Here is an 18,285-nt window from a genome sequence, read left to right as displayed (position 1 = left end):
AATTGATAAACAAATGATAACTTTTATTTAGACACACAGATAGTTTCTATTTGCTCCGGATTTTAGATATAATATTCCACACATCATATGAGCAGCTAGTGAGCAGGGTTATATATTATGGGAAAGAGGATGCTACTTTTGCAAAAACAGTCTTTAAATTTCTTTAAATTATTGTTTCAATGCTTTGAACATTGAAGGAGCAGGAATACAATATATATTTAATGTAATTTGGATGAACTGAGTCTTTAATGGACTTCCTGGCGTCCTTTCATGATGTTAATCTTGTTTCTGTGTCTTTAATGGTCAACGTGAGTTGTGTTTTTTATCATGTTCTTTGAGTTATGAACACTTTGAGTTTCATTGAGTGAGTGAGGACTGGATGATATGGTTTCTTGCTCAAAAACACTTCAATGGGGGGAATTGGTGCTGTCGAAGCCTCAGAGGTTTTGATTTACTCACAGTAGTTTACATGCACATGTGGACAAGGTTAGTCATTGACCTTCAGTCATCTCTGTTTGGGACAAAGCTGGAACAGTTGTCTTCCAGCTTTGTCCCAAACAGAGATGACTGTAAATGGTTGTGAGGAACGACAGAAGGCTGATTGGCATCGAGAACACACACAGGACGTCAATGCACTTAGCTTGCTCTGACTCTCCAGCCATCACATTCATTACAGTGTGACTTATGTTTACAGTGAGGAGCTGCAGCGACGGTTTCTGTCTGCAGCCGACCTTAAAAGACAGAACACAACACCTCTCCGAAAAGTAAACCAGCACTGCTCATCTCTACTGCAGACAAAAGGGAGCTGGCAGATTATAGAAACAACAATCCACTTAGTGATGCCAAGGCTTGGAAACTCCAACGCTGACTGGAATGTCCCCCAGTTTGCAATCATGCAATGTACCAGCCGTTTCTGCACAGTTTATAGTTTTCTTGAATGTCGTAAGGGTAATTAATTTAATTCCAAATGCACTTAACATGTATTATCTCTGTCTGTGGTCTCTGCAGCAGGATGGGGCTATAAAAGTGTACATAGTTTTGAGTGTAGCCTATGACTAAGCTGCAACACAGAATATGCGACATTCTACCTCTAAAAGGTCGTCATTAAGGATTTGTTTAGTATGAAAACATACCTCAACACATGAATCAGCACTTAAAGTCACAAACAAATAAATAGGGCCTGTTGCCCACTTTTCTCAATCAAAACAATAATGTAAAAATCGTATTGAACATACTTCCTGTTAAAGGAGAAATATACAACATTGATATAGCAAAATACAACTATTGTCTATGTAAAGATATATACTCCTTGGGACCTTGGGAACAGCTGTGGGCTAGGCATTGGTCATTTTCTTATGAAAAGTCATTAATCCACTGAGAAAACGTAACGGCTCCAGCCATGTGCCGAGGCATAAAAAAACGACATATTTCTACATTTACATTTGACTTTGGTTTGGTGCAACTGATCTTTTTAATTAAAATCAAGGAAGTATGAAGTATTTCAACATGTGTGTCTCAGCCCAGTGTGCAGGGATGTCCAGGGATCCCCAGATACAGTAAATGTGGTGTAATTGTTTTATTAGTTCACAAAAAAGGATTACCAGTTAGATGGAGTCATAGTGTTTGCATTATATCAGAATCAACAAAACTCTTCATATATATATATATATATATATATATATATATATATATATATATATATATATATATATATATATGTTGTACTTTTTTGCTGCCCTTTTTTATTCTTTATATATTTTTTCTTGTTTATTGTGAAATAGTGTATGTACATTAAGAGCGGAGTGGAAACCGGAGTCAAATTCCATGTATGCGTACGCATACATGGCCAATAAACCTGATTCTGATTCTGATATTTTGCCAAAACCTCAGCATCAAACTTTTGATAAATAATGTCACTCTTCCTTTTCCTAGATCCTCTTCCTCCACCACAAAAAGACAACTGCTCTCTAAGCTCAGGGCAGCTCATATTTATTTAAATTTCTCAATAACAGACAACATGATTGTATTCTTGCATTTAGAGGATAAGGTAAGGATACAAGCTGTGGCTAAATCCAAAAAAGCAAATTTAATGTTGGACATTAGTTTTTATGTCTAGCCGTTTCAATGTGTTGCAGACAAACTTTGTCTTACTGAAATGATTCATCCTCTATATGTCAGATCCCTGCACTTACAGGAAGAGAAGTGACTCAGTTCATGGTAAAGATATTCATCCCCGTCTGCTTTCTGGTAATCTATACCTCCAGAGACCAGTACTCTGACTCTAAAAACATTTAGCTTGTAGGATTCAGTATGAGAGCTGTGTTTCTGTTTTTGCTAAATCATTTGTCGTCATCCATCTCTCAGATCTCACTGTGATGTTGTGTACTTCCTGAAGATAACTTCTTATCCTTTTCTTCCAATGAATTTCTGTTGATCCAGTTTGAGTTGCTGTTACACGCTCTGCCCCTCTGTGATTTCGTTCTTTCCTCCCACATCTGCAGGCATTGAAAGCTGAAGGAATAAATATCGCCAAAGCAAAATAAGTTTTCTTTAATGTCGCAATGCTGATGACATTTTATGCGTAGCTCAAGCGACGCAACCCTCAGCTGGCGACAATATTTAGACACTCTACCATTTCTGCCAGATCAGTTGTCATGTGACGTGCACTTTGAGTATAGTGCACGACGAATTATCAACGACTGGATTTTTATCTCTCATGTCAGAAATGTTGGTCGACTGTCTGCAAGTTTAGTGGTTTTACTTGTCCGATTTCCCAACATGGCTGCTGCCAAAAGCTCCCCTCTAAACTGTAGTGAGCTTGTGTTAATATTTCTGGAGTACTTTACAAGTTGTGGATTAAACATTTTAGCATGATGTTTGGCAGGTCATATAGATGATGGGAATGTCATATAGTTTTGCAAGTATTTCGGTTATTAACCAAAGTATTTTAACAAATTAACATTTTGATGTGCGTTAGATGAAAAGTCAGATGATCACGAAAATCATTAGGATTCATCCTCAGGGGAACATAAATGTACAAAATGTCATGACAATTTATCTGATGTTCATTGACTGGTTATGGCCTGATCCAATCTCAAAAATCAGTATCGGGGCTGATCGAGGCATATTAACTGATCGGTGTCGGCTATATTGAGCTATTGAGCCTGATCTGATCTTTAGTTATTTTTACTTGCGAAGCTTTCATGATTTTTTTGTATCAGCCTGTACATTGTTGTCTGTGAAAATATTGCAAATTATATCTTTACATTTTCTCGTCGCCAGATTATTTAGGATTAAATAAAAGGTCTAGAGGACACAGTGTCCTCTTTGCTCTGTGTACGTTTTCTACAGTAGTGTGAATGTAAACTGTTCATGAATTTAAATAAACACTTCTTCTGTGTGTGTAAAGTGTAACCAGGAGTTCAGTAGGAGTTCAGTGACAGTAGGCAGAATGTGGTCTTACTTTCAGAAGTAATTCAGCAGTATAGTCTCTTCAGTTTTACTGAATCAGTTCACCAAGTCTATATTCTTAAGTCACAGTTATAGTGTGAAATGTATTAGAAATATAGCCAGCGAGGCATGATGTCCAATTTAGTGGACAGGTGATTGATTGTAATTTCAGCCATCTTGCTTTAGAGAAATCCGTGTTGTTCTTAGCGACAACCACACAGCAGTCCATTGGCTGGCAGTGTATGAGATGATGCACCAGTGTTAGTTGATGTGCGAATACCACTACAAACTACCATCACAATCCATGCATATACAAGAAAACGGCTTGATGTGTGAAAGCCCTAACGTTAGATTACCAACATGACACAAAAAAGTTTAGAAGATAAAACAGTACGAAGTAACAACTTGACTCTGGACTTATGATTTTTGGTGCACTTGGTTGTGTTTCAACATCAGAGGACCAAATCTGCTGCACGGCTTTATTTTAGATTTGTGGATTTTAGACTGAGAATCAGCTCCAGTTAGCAGCGTTCTGGCTGATTTGGGGTCATTGGGATCCCTATTCTGATGAGTCATTCATCACAAACATGGCATGAGTTCAACAATCAGGCATGGAGGTCACATAGGCCAAAACTATTACTGAGGATTCTGAGGTCATGTCGTCTGTGTCTTTTCTTTCCTTGGGAATTTGTGGGTTTTAGCATTTTTATACTACAATTAAGAACTTGCACATGGTGGTATTTTTTTGTAAGATTCCAGTATTTGTAGACTCGATACGTTTAGTGAGATAAATAAAGCCTTCAGCATTTCTCCAAGAATTATATTCCTGGCAGTGATGATATGAGACTTTCTATTTTGATTTCAGGTCACAATGTTGTTTCAATAAATCTTTGTGCTAAAAGAGGGTTTACCTTCTTCCTGTATGTTTACATGGAGCTCAGTGGGTTTAAGGAGCAACAGAGGAAACTGGCTCCAAAATCAGCCAACTTGATGACATGGTGACCGACACACACAAATGAATAAATCCCTGGTCACATTGCAGGGCGGCTGTGTGAGGCATATTTTCTGACGTCTTCACTGTCACTGTTGGGAAATGTGGCTGCTGCTAACCCGCAATTGTTGAAACTTGAAACCCCCTCAGTGCTGTTATGATAGTAATCTATGTGAACTTTTACTGTCTTTGGTTGTTTTTCAAAGTGGATTGAATCTCGTATTTCATGTCCACAGGCTACTAAAGTCTCTGCCAACTGACCTGAATAGTTGGGTTTGAATATAATTTAGATTTTAAAATAATCCCTCTCATTTTGAGGGGATTTTGGGGAAAGCCATGCCTAATCTGACATGAGAGTCTTCCTGTTTCTGGGGTTTTTAACAATTTAGCTTAGCTTCCTGAGAAAATGTTTCTTCATGCAGAGAAGCTTCTTTGCTAACCTAAACATCATGTCACAAGGGATGGGGGTCATAAATATTTATCTAAGAAAGTGCATCGCTTGTATTTCGATCCCTGACTGAATTAAAGATTGGCCTTCCAGCATCTCTAAAGCTCACTAATTAACATGTTGCATCTGTTGTTTATAAGATAGAGACTTTTTATTTTTACAAAAACAAACTCCAGTGATTGTTTAACTGAGGTTCTGAATGCCTGAATAAAAGGACACAAACTGTGGTTTATCTAGATTTCCTACTGGCTTTATAAAGGGACTCAGAATGACACATACAGACATTCCTCAGATAATAAACAGTGGTGGTCAGTGGTGCTTTAGAGGAGCAGAGATTTTATATATGACGTTGTTTACTCCTCACAAGGAGTACCCCGGTATCCTCTGTGACTCTAGAGGAGATTTGTCATGTCTGCGACAATAACCGCGACGATGTCCCATGATGCCATCAGGACTATCTCAGTTTTGTCTGAAATATCGTAACAGAAAGCAATCGTTAAAATCTGGAGGTGTGGAGTTTAACTTAAGAGGACATCTACTCGGCGGACATTTGGCAAATCTTAGCATGCTAACACCACTAAACTGAAGTGTTGACCATGGTAAAATTCTTCTAAGTCTGACTCTAACTTATAAACAACAGGTTGACATTGTTGTTATGAACATGCTGAAATTAGCATGCAGCTCAAAGCACCACTTTGCCTAATATAAGTACAGCCTCAGTGACTTTGTTGAAATGCAGTAGTAAATGATACATGCCTTCAGACTTCCCTCTCTCCGGCAACATGTTCTAGCTCATTCTGGGGGATCCCGAGGCGTTCCCAGTCCAGATGTAATCCCTCCAGCGTGTTCTGGGTCTTCCCCGGGGTCTCCTCCCAGTTGGGCGTGCCCAGAAAACCTCCAGTGGGAGGCGCCCAGGAGGCATCCTAATTAGATGACCGAACCACCTCAGCTGACTCCTTTCGACGCAAAGGAGTAGCGGCTCAACTCCAAGTTCCCTCCTGTCCGAGCTCCGTCCCCACCTGGAGGGAGCAATCCACCGGTTTCCGGCAGAGCATCATGGCTTCAGATTTGGAGGTGCTAACTCTCATCCCCACCGCATCACACTCGGCTGCAAACCACCCCAGTGAATGCTGGAGGTCACGCTCCGAGGAGGCCAACAGGACCACATCATCTGCAAACAGCGGAGAGGCGATTCCGAGACCCCCGAACCTGACGTTCTCCACCCCCCGGCTGCGCCTAGATATCCTGTCTCTGAAAGTCACGAACAGGACCGGTGACAAAGGGCAGCCCTGGCGAAGGCCAACACCCACCGGGAACGTGTCTGACTATTTGCCGAGAATACGGACACAGCTCCTACTGCAGTCGTACAGAGACCGGATGGCCAGTTGCAACGGGGCCGGCACCCCATACTCCCGCAGCACCCCCCACAAGAAACAAGAACTCAGGGCGGATCTCATCCACCCCCCGCGTCTTGCCACCAAGGAGCTTCTTGACTCCCTTAGTGGCCTCCACTAGGGATATGGGTGCGTCTTCAGGCACTGCCCCCTCTCCAGAGGACATGTTGGTCGGGTTTGGGAGTTCCTCAAAGTGCTCTTTCCAAAGCCCGACGATGTCCCCCGTCCAGGTCAGCAGTCTGTCAGTTGACAGCTTTGCTCCTCTCTTCACCCGAGTGTCCAAAACATATGGCCACAGATCAGATGATACGATTACAAAGTCGATCATAGATCTCCGGCCTAAGGTGTTCTGGTACCAGGTACACTTATGAGCCACCTTATGTTTGAACATGGTGTTCGTTTTGGCCAAACCGTGGCTAGCACAGAAGTCCAATAGCGAGACACCACTCGGGTTCAAATTGGACAAGCCGTTCCTCCCAATCACCCCCCGCCAGGTGTCTCCGTCATTGCCCACGTGAGCATTAAAGTCCCCCAGGAGAACTATGGAGTCGGCAGGCAGCACCCCTCCCACGATTCCAAGAAGGCCGGATACTCCAAACTCCTGCTTGGTGCATAAGCACAAACAACAGTTAGAGAATTGCTCCACCTCCTGCACCAGCTCTGGCTCTTTCCCCACTAGCGAGGTGACGTCCCTAGTCTATACAGGCCACCGGCCCGGCCCACCGCCTGGTCTACATTGCACCCGACCCCGATGCTTGTCCCTGCGGGTGGTGGATCCACAGGGTGGCTGCTCAATGATGTTTCTTCGACCGGGCTCCATGGACGAAGGCCTGGCCACCAGATGGTCGCCGACGAGCTCCCCTCCTGGGTCTGGCTTCGGGAGGGTGCCCCGGTTTCCTTGGTCCGCGCAAGGTGGCTGAAGACCGTGGGCTGCAATTGATGCTACATTTTGCCACAAAACAATCCTACTTAAAGTGGTGCACGTGAGACGTTACATAACTTCATCATCAATTATTTCTGGAGCAAGATATCCTTTCTCTCTGGTTCATAAACCATCAAAATAATTGTATGTGCTGCCTCAAGATTTAATAAAACAGCCCTTTTTCTACAAACGTGTATTGTTTTCCATCCTTTCTGCAGAGGTTTTCAGCTAGCCTGATATTTATTTGGCAGCCTGACACATTTAGTTCAACTGTTATTTTAAGAAAATACAACCCAAATCTCTCTCATCCCCAGAGAGGGACAGGACAGCACCGTGTAGTGGCTATCCTCCCTATTAGAGCCTTTACGACCTCACACAAGAGTTCCCATGTCTTTAGGACTCCCAGCAGATGTTAATATATCACTAGTGAATCTGCAGCCTGACCTTTGACTCTGAGAAGTTTCGGCTGTGAGTCGAGCCAAGCAGTGGGGTCAGAGCAGAGACAGGCTCCCAGCAGGTGAGGTGGATCAAACAGTTTCTCTCCTGTTTATAGAAAACAAGAATACACATTGCATACATCTGGAGATGTATTTTCTTTGCACTTTGACCGTTTAAATGTCTGACATTCTTTGATTTTCATCAACGCTGCTGTCTTTTTCTCAAACTGCTGGACTGAGGAGGCACGCTCTTTTATTGCAAGCAAGTGTGACAGTCACATTGTTCTCACTGCATCCAGCCTTGAATTTCCAACCAGACCTCGTCATGATGGAGACGGAGCAAACGGCTGTGAGTTGTCATGCACCAGGCCAAACTTCTGTCAGGACCTGGCTCTCCTCCAGCACAAGAGGTACAAGTGCTTGGCTGCTGTTGCTTGTCGGGATTGGTTCTCAGACAAAAATTAAGTTCAGAGTTTTGCCTTTTGACAGAAGCTGTAACCGGTGATCTGAAAACAACTGCTGAATGCACAGTTTCTTTTCTCCTGACACGTTTGGGCAGGCTATTATACTTTGATTCATTCAACTCTAGTAGTTACAACAAAATACATGACGAGATTTGAAATCTATCCAGATAAAACTTCAGAACATCAAAGTGTACAACATCACTAGAGACACAAAACAGTTGCAGAACAGCTATTTGCTCTCAATAACAACTCTCTCCAGAAGTGAGCTATTAGGTTTTCCCAACAACAATTTTAGAAAGTGTTATGGTAACCTAAGGTGAACTGCTGACTGTAAATGGTCTTGATTTAGCCAAATCCAAAAGTAGTAAACAAAATACAAACAAAACATAGAATCCAGTGTTTTGGGAGCTTGTCTCATACCAGAGACTAACAAAAGCTGTGTTTCCATTCACATATTTGTATCTGCGTTTTGAATATGGCATTAGAGGAGCTCTATGGAAACGGAAACATTTTCTGAAACTTCCTAAAATGCAAAGAAAAAAAAGGTTTTACGCTCGCTTGGGGTGGTTTTTGCCTTTTTCATAAAAATGTTGATGCTCTAAATGTATTATTGAATTGCCTTTACCAAATTAATTCTGATGTAGAGAACATTTACTCAGATGACTGATCAGCTTTTTCTGCTGTCGATGTCTTCACAGATATTCTCAGGACAACATGAAACATGGTCAAAATTACAGGAAATAAACTTTCTCTCCTGAAAACCTCCTTCCATTTTTTGTCTTAATGGGTTAGATAAGGTTAGATGGCCAAGCCAACCTCTACTTCTTCTACTCTGTTTACAAGTGGATTACAGCCATACAGGCATATTCAACCAACCTCTGGTCAAACAACACTGTTGCAGAGTTTAATCGCGTCAAACCAGCTGATGCAAAAACGTCTAATTCCCATTTCCTTTTTTTTGCAACATTTCAAAACATTTCTCTCTTCAGAGAGAAAACAAAGCAAATTTTCACCACTGGTGTCATTAGGATGAATTTAATCACTGAACTGAATGTGCAGTCCATGTTTATTTGCCCCAAACAGCCAATGTATCAACTGTACAGATGTTAGTAAACTAGCTAGTTGAAAATGTTTAAATTTGAGCGACATAATCCACATCTTTGCCTCAATACGTGCTTCCTAATTCTCATCTAATCTCATTTTTTTCCATTCAATTTGCTTTTCTTCTGTCTGATAACTCACAATATAAAAGTCAGGATATCTCTCCATCTGTGTCTTTGTTTTTGACCCTTTTAAAAAAAAACGTGTCTCTTGAGTCCCCCAACTTTATGGAAGTTTAATGCAAAATCACTAAAGTTCACCTTCAACTAACATAAATAATCACCTTCTAATGTCGAGTGATTTTAATAACAGAGGATTCATTCTTGTATTATTGTATCAGTTTGGTGAAACAACTTTGTGAGAAGAAATTACCCACACACATGGCAATTGGGGATGAAGCGGTACACTGTATGACTGACAAAACAGTCTACATTACAGTATGTCCCCTGGTCTGATCTGTGTCTTTGTTAATATCTGATGGGAAACGGGAGCATTTCTTTTAGGTCAAACTTGTTTTGTTCTTCTTCCTTGTTCCTCCTTCGTGCACCAATGGAGGGTGTCCAGCTGTTTGAGAAATACACTGTTGTTGTCATTTGTTGAGTTACAGAGTGGTGTCTTACTGGAAATCCTTTACCAGGTTTCCAGCGTCATGTGAAACCAGATAAATGTTTATTTATCTTTTCAGGTATTTTTATTGCAAACATTTGCTAGTTTGTCAAGAAAGTGGTTTCCTCTCTTCTCCGTGAGCCTCAGTAATCTAAATCTTACTCAATCTGCTTTACACACTTCTCAGACATGTTAACGTTTAGCCACAATAATGGTTTTATGAGAATATGATCACTTTGGGTGAGACTATATCCCAATTCTGTGCCTGTAAAAACAGCAGTAAACCTGCAGGAGTCATACTTCTATGATGAATTTCTGGATTGAGGATTATAAAACTTAATAAAGCTTCTGAAATCAGATGCTGTATTCTTTCACTGGTTATTGAGTTTAGTTGTTGCATAGGTATGTAAGTAAGTAAGTAAGTTGTGTCTATTTATAGTGTACAATATGTAATTGTTATCAATATGTTTAAGTTGAAAAATAAATATTAAAATCAAACTATCAAATAAAAATGTTAAATTAGATTGAGATTTGATAATAATATATGGATAATTGTAACCAAATCTTTACATTCCTTCCTATATGCAGTGAGATATCATAGATATATCATGTTATCCTTCATCTGTTGTCTCAACTGCTCCATATATCCTCCCTTTTATTCAGCCTGTTTTTGACGATTCTTCAGTCAGTCCTCTCCAGAGCTCCTCCATATAACAAGATTTGTTATTGTCATCTGTCACATGAGGAAAAGCACCTTAAGTTGAACATTGTCAGCAGAATATTTACAACTCACATCAGAAACTTCACACCCAACACAGCAGTAACAAGTGGGCATTGTATAATGTGTTAATGTTGCACTAAAAATACGAGTTAACTGTCTTAAAAGTAACTATTTTTTGCCTTTTGACAATCACATGCTCAGGTCACTGACTGACTTTTTATTGTACTGGGAAATGTGCTGATCATTAAACTAAACTGTGACTAAAAGTCAGGAAACTCTTTCACAACGTGAGTGAAGCTGTTGAAGAGCTGACCTTTGTTTCAACAACGCATACCGACATTTCTACAATCAATAAATTTGTGTTTTCATTCCAGGAAATGAGATGAAACATTGAACAAGCACCAGACGCTCGCTCAGCAATTTGCCTACACACACATTGAGAACATAATAACACTAACATACTTGTACTAATTATTCATTTACAAACACACACACAAATATGTACACCCAAAAACACATGTGCTACATTTTGTACAAACACGGAGGGATCACAGTAAAAGACATGCAAACATAATGAAAACACAAATACACATGTATTTTAACCATATTATGACACAAAAACATAATTAAGACACAACTAAGTAGCGCAAATAAACACAGACATTTCATTTCCACCTTCTGATGCGAATTATCCACATAGTTTGACCCTCTATCTCAACTCTTCATGTTTCCCAGGAGCACCCAGAACACCCAGTGACGCCTCCCGTTTCAATGGAGGCGGGGTTCGCTACAAAGCCAAGCTGATCGGCGTGGACCCGGTGCCGTACGCCCAGGGTGAGAAGATGTGCTGGGACTCTATGATGAAGCTCAAGGTACAGTCAGTCCATCCTCCAAAGCCAAATCGAACTCTTTCTATCTCCTCTTAGTCAAAGCTGGTTAATCTGTGAGACAATCTTTTCGTCCCTCCACAACCACAGTCATTTCATCAGGAGAGAAGATGAACGATTAACATTACAAGTCTGATATCATATGACCAGTGAGATTAAAGTCTTAAAGGTTAAAAGTCTTTTTCAGAGACCTATTAAATGAGATCTTTCTGGAGATAGATGATCTTCTATTTCAACATCAATGTTAATGTCCCAGAAGGCCCTGTCGAGTCCAGATGTCAATCCACTCATCAGCATGCTAATATCAACACATGATTGACATAATTCACAATCATATATATATAGTTACCATTAATTCTATATTTGATTGATATGTATTCTGTTCTTTAAGGAAACGACATGACTTGCACGTGCACCTTGCCTGTAATTTTTGTAATGATTATGGTTGGTGGAGTGATGTGATGACGAGGTGATGTTTCACGTTTGTTGCCTGTATTCAGTTTTCCCTTTGGAGATGGACATTAAAGTTACCTAGAAGATGCTTTTCCCCTTTACTCACGTCTAAAAAGTAGTTTTAATCCAGAAATTATCAAGTTCATAGTTAACACTAAAACCCGTAACCAATGTTTCACTAACATTGGCTTCAGCTGAGGCTGAAGGGATTGTCAATAGTTTGGCAGGAGTTTGGTCATGAACACAGAGGGATCACAGTAAAAGTAAAAATCAGTTTTGGACAAATCAAAATGTTGATGCCGGTAATTCTAAAGAAGTTAGCTTTAGGCAACAACACCCTGTAATCAGACACGAACAGCAGTCTTCTGGACAAAAGTTCTGAGTTTGTTTGACCCCTCCACCTCTGCTGTGTGGACTATTTCGCTCTCTATACTAAGTCAGGTACTCTGACTTGTGTGTGCATCGCAAACACATGCTAATATGTGTTGGTGTCAGACGCTGAGGAGCACAGACCAAGCTGACGCGTTGGGAGTGGGAACAGTTGCTTGAAGATGAAAAGTCAGAGGATTATCAAAGTTATCACAATTCCGCCTGAGGGGGAAATTTGTGTACAAAATTGCACAGCAACCCATCTGATACAGTTGTTGAGATATTTCACCCAAAACTGTCAAACTCATGGTGGTGCTAGAAGAAAAGTGAATGGATCACCAAAGTCAATAGGGTTCATCCTCTGTCTGTACAACATTCTATCTTAATCCATCCAGTATTGTCATTTTGGGCTTTTTGCCTGTATTTGATACAAGAAATGTCCCCTGGGAGTCGAATGGTGGACGTTGTGGTCAGTGGCATGGATAATGGTTGATACTTGGGTTAACAAAAGACCTTTTAGTACTTTGCAAATGAACTGGGTTCCTTGGATTGAAAAGAAGTTGTGGGAAAATTCAATCTCATGGGATTTTGCACAATCCATTGGGAGTGTATATCCAGTTGTACACAACAGCTTTTAAAATATACACTTCTGAGGAAGAACTGGAGGTGAATCGCTGGTTCAGTCACAGCGTGAGACTAGCCTGGACCTGTCCCTCCAAGCCTCCTGCACACAAAGAGGAGGACCCGCCCCTATCGCTGCTGTGCTAATCACGAGGCCGCATGTTACATGCTGGCTCTTTCAAGTTCCCCGTGATTGACCGAGAGCCTATTCAGTCCCCAGCTGACTAAGATCCCAGACACAAGGATGCACGCTACAATATTATTTGAAAGGAACATACCGTTGTAAAAAAAATAATTTTTAATTAAAAAATGACATTTACTTCACCCACGAATCCTTGTGCAATCATTTTTGCAAGATATTCCTGGCTAAAACACTGCAGCTCCTATCCAAGTGTATGGACATGGTCTGAGCGAAAATGGATCGTTTTGTAACTCGACCAAAAAACATGAATCTGTCCATTATTTTAATAGTTCAGTATTGTATGCAAAATAACAGGTATGTTTATGCATGGCAGTGGCACTAACAGGCCATCACTCATTTTTTGTTTCCACATTTGTGTTTAAAATAAAAATGTCAATTTGAATAGCTTGTATGCATGATTATCATGCAATTGACAGACAATGTTGATATTGGCATTAGTATCAGTTGACAAGGTATGTTTCTAAATGGCAGTGGCACGGCCACCCTACTCACTGAACCTTGCACATGTTTAAAATAAAAACATGACTATATGAACCTGTGTATTATTTGAATAGCTTAGTATTGAATGCACAAAAACAAGGTATGTTTATACATGGCACTAGGCCCAGTTTAATATAAAACACAATTTTATACAATATATGTAGTAGGGGGTCCCTGCTCCATCTCTCTATCAGTTTGGGGGTTCTTGGCCTGAAAAACGTTGAAGAACCCTGGTTTAACACATTAAAAGCTATAATCAGACAATCAATATTCAGTGAGGGCGAACAGTCAGTTAGAAAGAAAAACTACAAATCGTGGCTTTAATATCATTGGTATAAACATTTATTTTACTTTTGAATAAGTCTGCTCTGACCTACCACACTTTAAACTCAGCTCTTCTGACTTTGCTCCTATTTCAAATCACTCAAACTTTATTTTAATACCCCATCTGTGTAAGGGCTTTGACGCAGCAGCAAGGAGACAGGGGAAACACAAGCAGAGAGTCTGGTTGAGAGTTTCCTCCAGTGGACTGAAAATGGTGGATGAAAGGACCGGGGTGAGTTAGATTCCAAATCTCTCTTTCCATATTTTGTTGTCCTGTAGAACCTTGTTAATCTTGTGCCCAACCACAACAACCATTGGGGTTTTCCAGTGGAAAAAAACTAAATGCTTAACTAGTGCCAGATAACATTTGCATTCTTTTCTATTTTTCTAGTTCAATTACCAGGTTTCCTCCAGGTGGTAAAACTGAATATTTATACAGCTGACATGGATCAGTGCCATAAAATTGTTTTTCAATATTTTGCTCTCTAAAAGGGGGAGTCTAATGAGTCTAGTTTAGTCCACCAAAGATAAATTATAAAGGATCCCACCTCAGTTAAAAGTCAAGATCTCCATTTTCCTCTCTGAAAACATACAATTTGGCTTTTTTTTTTTTCCAATAACAATCTATGAAACCTTTGAGAAGGAGTCGTTAATGAAATAACGGAGTGTTTCCTATGTGAAGTGGATACTGCACTTTATGTGGAAGTTGGTGTTTAGAGATGATTTAAGTATCAGTTCCACCTCTGCCAATTATTTTGGTCCAATTTTTCTGGTTGTGATAACAAACATCACAAACTTTGATCTGCACTGAACAATTCTGTATATACCTGTAACGTTCAACAAGCTAAATTTCAATAAATTGATTTTCTCTCCTTTAGTTTCAGGTTTAGGTTAATGGTGTTGAAACAAGATCCAGAAAAATTTCACTCACAACAGCTGCAGAAAGAAGCAGAAACCGTTTGAGATCAGAAACCAGACAAAACAACTTAAATCTGGCTGCATTTTATGGTTATGATCATCTAAATGTCTCCTTTTTCTTGCAGTAAAACCTCATATTGTCTTTGTAATCTGTTTCTCAGGCTGTACTTCATGACCATGACAGGAGCAGGATCAGCTCTTTGACGACAGACGAGTCTGACCCCAGAGCTCTGGCCTACGTTTACCAACACCAAGACACCTGCAGCCTCTTCTACATCAAGACAGCCAACCTGGTGCCGACACACAGGACTACATGTCCTTTCTGTGCTGTATTCGTTGTGTGCCACCCTGCAGTGAATGTGTTTGAGATGCAGTGTGATGTTTTTTCTGTGTCCATCAGGCAGAACCGGTCCTAGTTGACATTGAGGAGGTTTGTCAGATTGTGGACCAGGAGACGCCACAAGAACCTGCAGAGGCACCGACACAGGTCAGAGTAAATCGCTATAAGTGGGGGGTTTCTTTGGTTCCTTTTGGTGTTGTGTTTTTTTTCCGTCAACACTGCGTTCAATTTTGTTTGCATGTTTTTTCCAGACCAATTCCTTACTGCTACTAAATGACAGTTCAGTCCCTCCAGCTGAGGTAAATGAAAGAATGAAACAGCTCAGTTTTATTCCTAAAGGTTGAACAACCCCTAAAGATTTTGCTGAGGTTTATCGCTGAACATCTCTTTTTGTTTTTCTTATCTTTCTCACATGTTGAAACAAAGCTTTTCAGTGTAGCTTTATTTTCAGGGGCCAGCTTTTGAGGATGTCTTCAGTCCACGGCCAAATTCTTCTTCAGGACAATCAAATCAGGTACAGTAAACAAAAAACGCAATATCACACATATGACTGTTTAACGCCACTGCGATGCACCAGAACCACAAGGGTTTCTCAACATTTCTTTGAAAATGTAATAAACAAACAGAAACATTAAACAACTAACATTTCAGAATTTAAATGTCTTCAAGTCTAAATACTGAATAGCTGAGAGATTTATGGCAGTTAAAGGGAGCTAGTTAGCCAGCTGCTCACCTTCTAAGATCATGAACGTGGATAAATGAGAGGAGTTGATGCAGCATCTCTATTTTAGTCAGATTTTGATTTTTTTCATATTTTATATGTTTATGTATAGTCAGCTATCATGTGGCTCTTAACAATGCGGGTACTCAACTAAAAGAGCATGTTTAATCGTATTCTACTGTTAAGAAATACAGACTGTGATGTTTGTGTGTCTACAGGCCTTGTTTAGTAATGACCTGATGGAAGTCTTCTCCATCAAGATGGAGGAGCCGCTGATGCCCAACCAGAGCTCATGCACCAGTCAGCCAGGTAAGTTTCAACATGAGTCCAGGTTTTCTTCAAGAATTGCAACTAACATGCGAAGCGTAATTGATATAAAAATTTAATTTTGCAAATGAAGTATTCCTTTAACCATCTATGACCTGAAACATGTATGTGTAGAGCCAGTTGGGGGCAGCACAGAGCCTGGCTGAAGGGGAAGGGGAAGAAATGCCTAATTCAGGGCATAATAATCCATTTCCTTCTTATTTCAAACAAGCCCTCAAAACCCACCTCTTCAAACTCGCCTTCACCTGCTAACCCCTGCACCCTACCCTTCACTACATGACTCATTCCACACAGCTTCTCCAGTTTTCTTTTTTTACCATAATGTTTTGTTTGTTTGTTTTGTTTTGCTTGTTCTGTTTGTCTCTGCCCTACGTAAAACGTCTTTGTGTACTTAGAAAAGCGCTATATAAAATCAAAGTATTATTATCATTATTTAGTCTCCCCCCAAGTTTCTTCCAAAATTTGCTTCATTTAAAAAAATGTATAGCCTTTTTACTCTATTTTTTTCTTTACATAGTCCCAGCAGTATACTTTAACAGGCAAACAAAGCACATTGCACACAACATGGAGCCATTGGTCAAGGACGTTTTTTGAAACTATTGACCAAACATTATAGAATTGGAAGAGACTTTTCTGATCCTTTGTGTGTTTTTTTGCAATAAATTGTGAGAAACTGGACTCAGGATGATAAGTGTATTTCCTATTTTCCTTCTATTTTCTGTCTAAATAGTATAAATACGTAGAGAGGAGGGAAGTTACTTCAAGCCAAAAATTTACTTTAGTTTCATTAAATTTGAGATATAACTGGTTTCAGACTTTTGCTTGTTTTGTTTATAGTAGGGCTGCAATTAACGATTAATTAATTTATTGATTAATCTGCCAATTATATTCTAGATCAATAGATCAATCATTTCTTCTATGAAATATAAGAAAATGGTAACAAATGTCCATCCCAGTTCCTCAAAGTCCAAAGTGATGCTTAAATGTCTTGTTTTGTCAGTCCAAAAATTAGATATTCAGTTTAATATGATATTATACAGAGAAAAACAGGAAATCTAAAACATTTGAGAAGCTGAAACAGCATTTTCTGCAATTTTTGTAAAATTACTTTAATGATTAATTGATTTTCAAAATAGTTACAGATTGGGAATTGTTGCAGCACCAGTTTGTAGTCTTGATTGGATTGCGATTAACAGGAGTGGACACATGAAGACACAAAACACGTTGTGGTACGGCCCTTTTTCAGATGAGAGGGAGGATTCAGACAGAGACCTAGCTCAGAGTTTATCAGTTTGATATCCCATCATGCAAATACAGTAGATATCATCATAAGCATCAGGCTGTTCTGCAATAAAACTACAGAACCATCAGACAAACACTGACCACTTTCTTCCTGCAGATCTCAATGATGACTCAGTGTGTGTGTGTGTGTGTGTGTGTGTGTGTTGACAGTGTGTCAACACGCACTTGCATGCACACACACACACACACACACACACACACACACACACACACACACACACACACACACACACACACACACACTGTGGTATTGAATATGGTTGAATATAATGATTTAATGTCCCCACAATCTGCCTGTTAATGACATGTTTAACATCTACTCTGGTGGGGAATGACATGATTTCCATAGTACAGCTGATAAAGAGGCACATTTTAATATGATATACAGTAAATCAGAAGAATATGAAGTGTTTGCTGTGTATCAATAATGGAACAAATATCTCTCAACACATACTCAGTTCCAATACTGAAATTATTATCTTAATCTGCTCCTTGCTATAGTAGTGGAACAAGTTTAAAATCCCCATGTATGGAGAAACAACAATTCTTTAGATTTACATTTTTATTGAAACTTGTCTCCAGAATGAATGTGTGAGTGGTCGGCAGTGTGATGTTCATATGTTATGTTAGGCACTGTTATGGACGCCTTCAACATTAGAGGCCCAGGTTCACATCCTGTCTCTTTGTGGTCGTCCTTTATTATTACTTATGACAGTGACCTTTCCATTACTTGAACCACGTTAGTAGGTATATTCGTTCAAATAGCACCCCTCAAGAGCAGAACGTCATAAATTACAAAAGAAAAAA

The sequence above is a fragment of the Cebidichthys violaceus genome, unplaced genomic scaffold (genome assembly GCF_023349555.1).
Source record: "Cebidichthys violaceus isolate CVI_PGR_0920_01 unplaced genomic scaffold, fCebVio1.0.p SCAF_68, whole genome shotgun sequence".
NCBI classification, from domain to species: Eukaryota; Metazoa; Chordata; class Actinopteri; order Perciformes; family Stichaeidae; genus Cebidichthys; species Cebidichthys violaceus.
Note: the sequence above shows the minus strand (reverse complement) of the source record.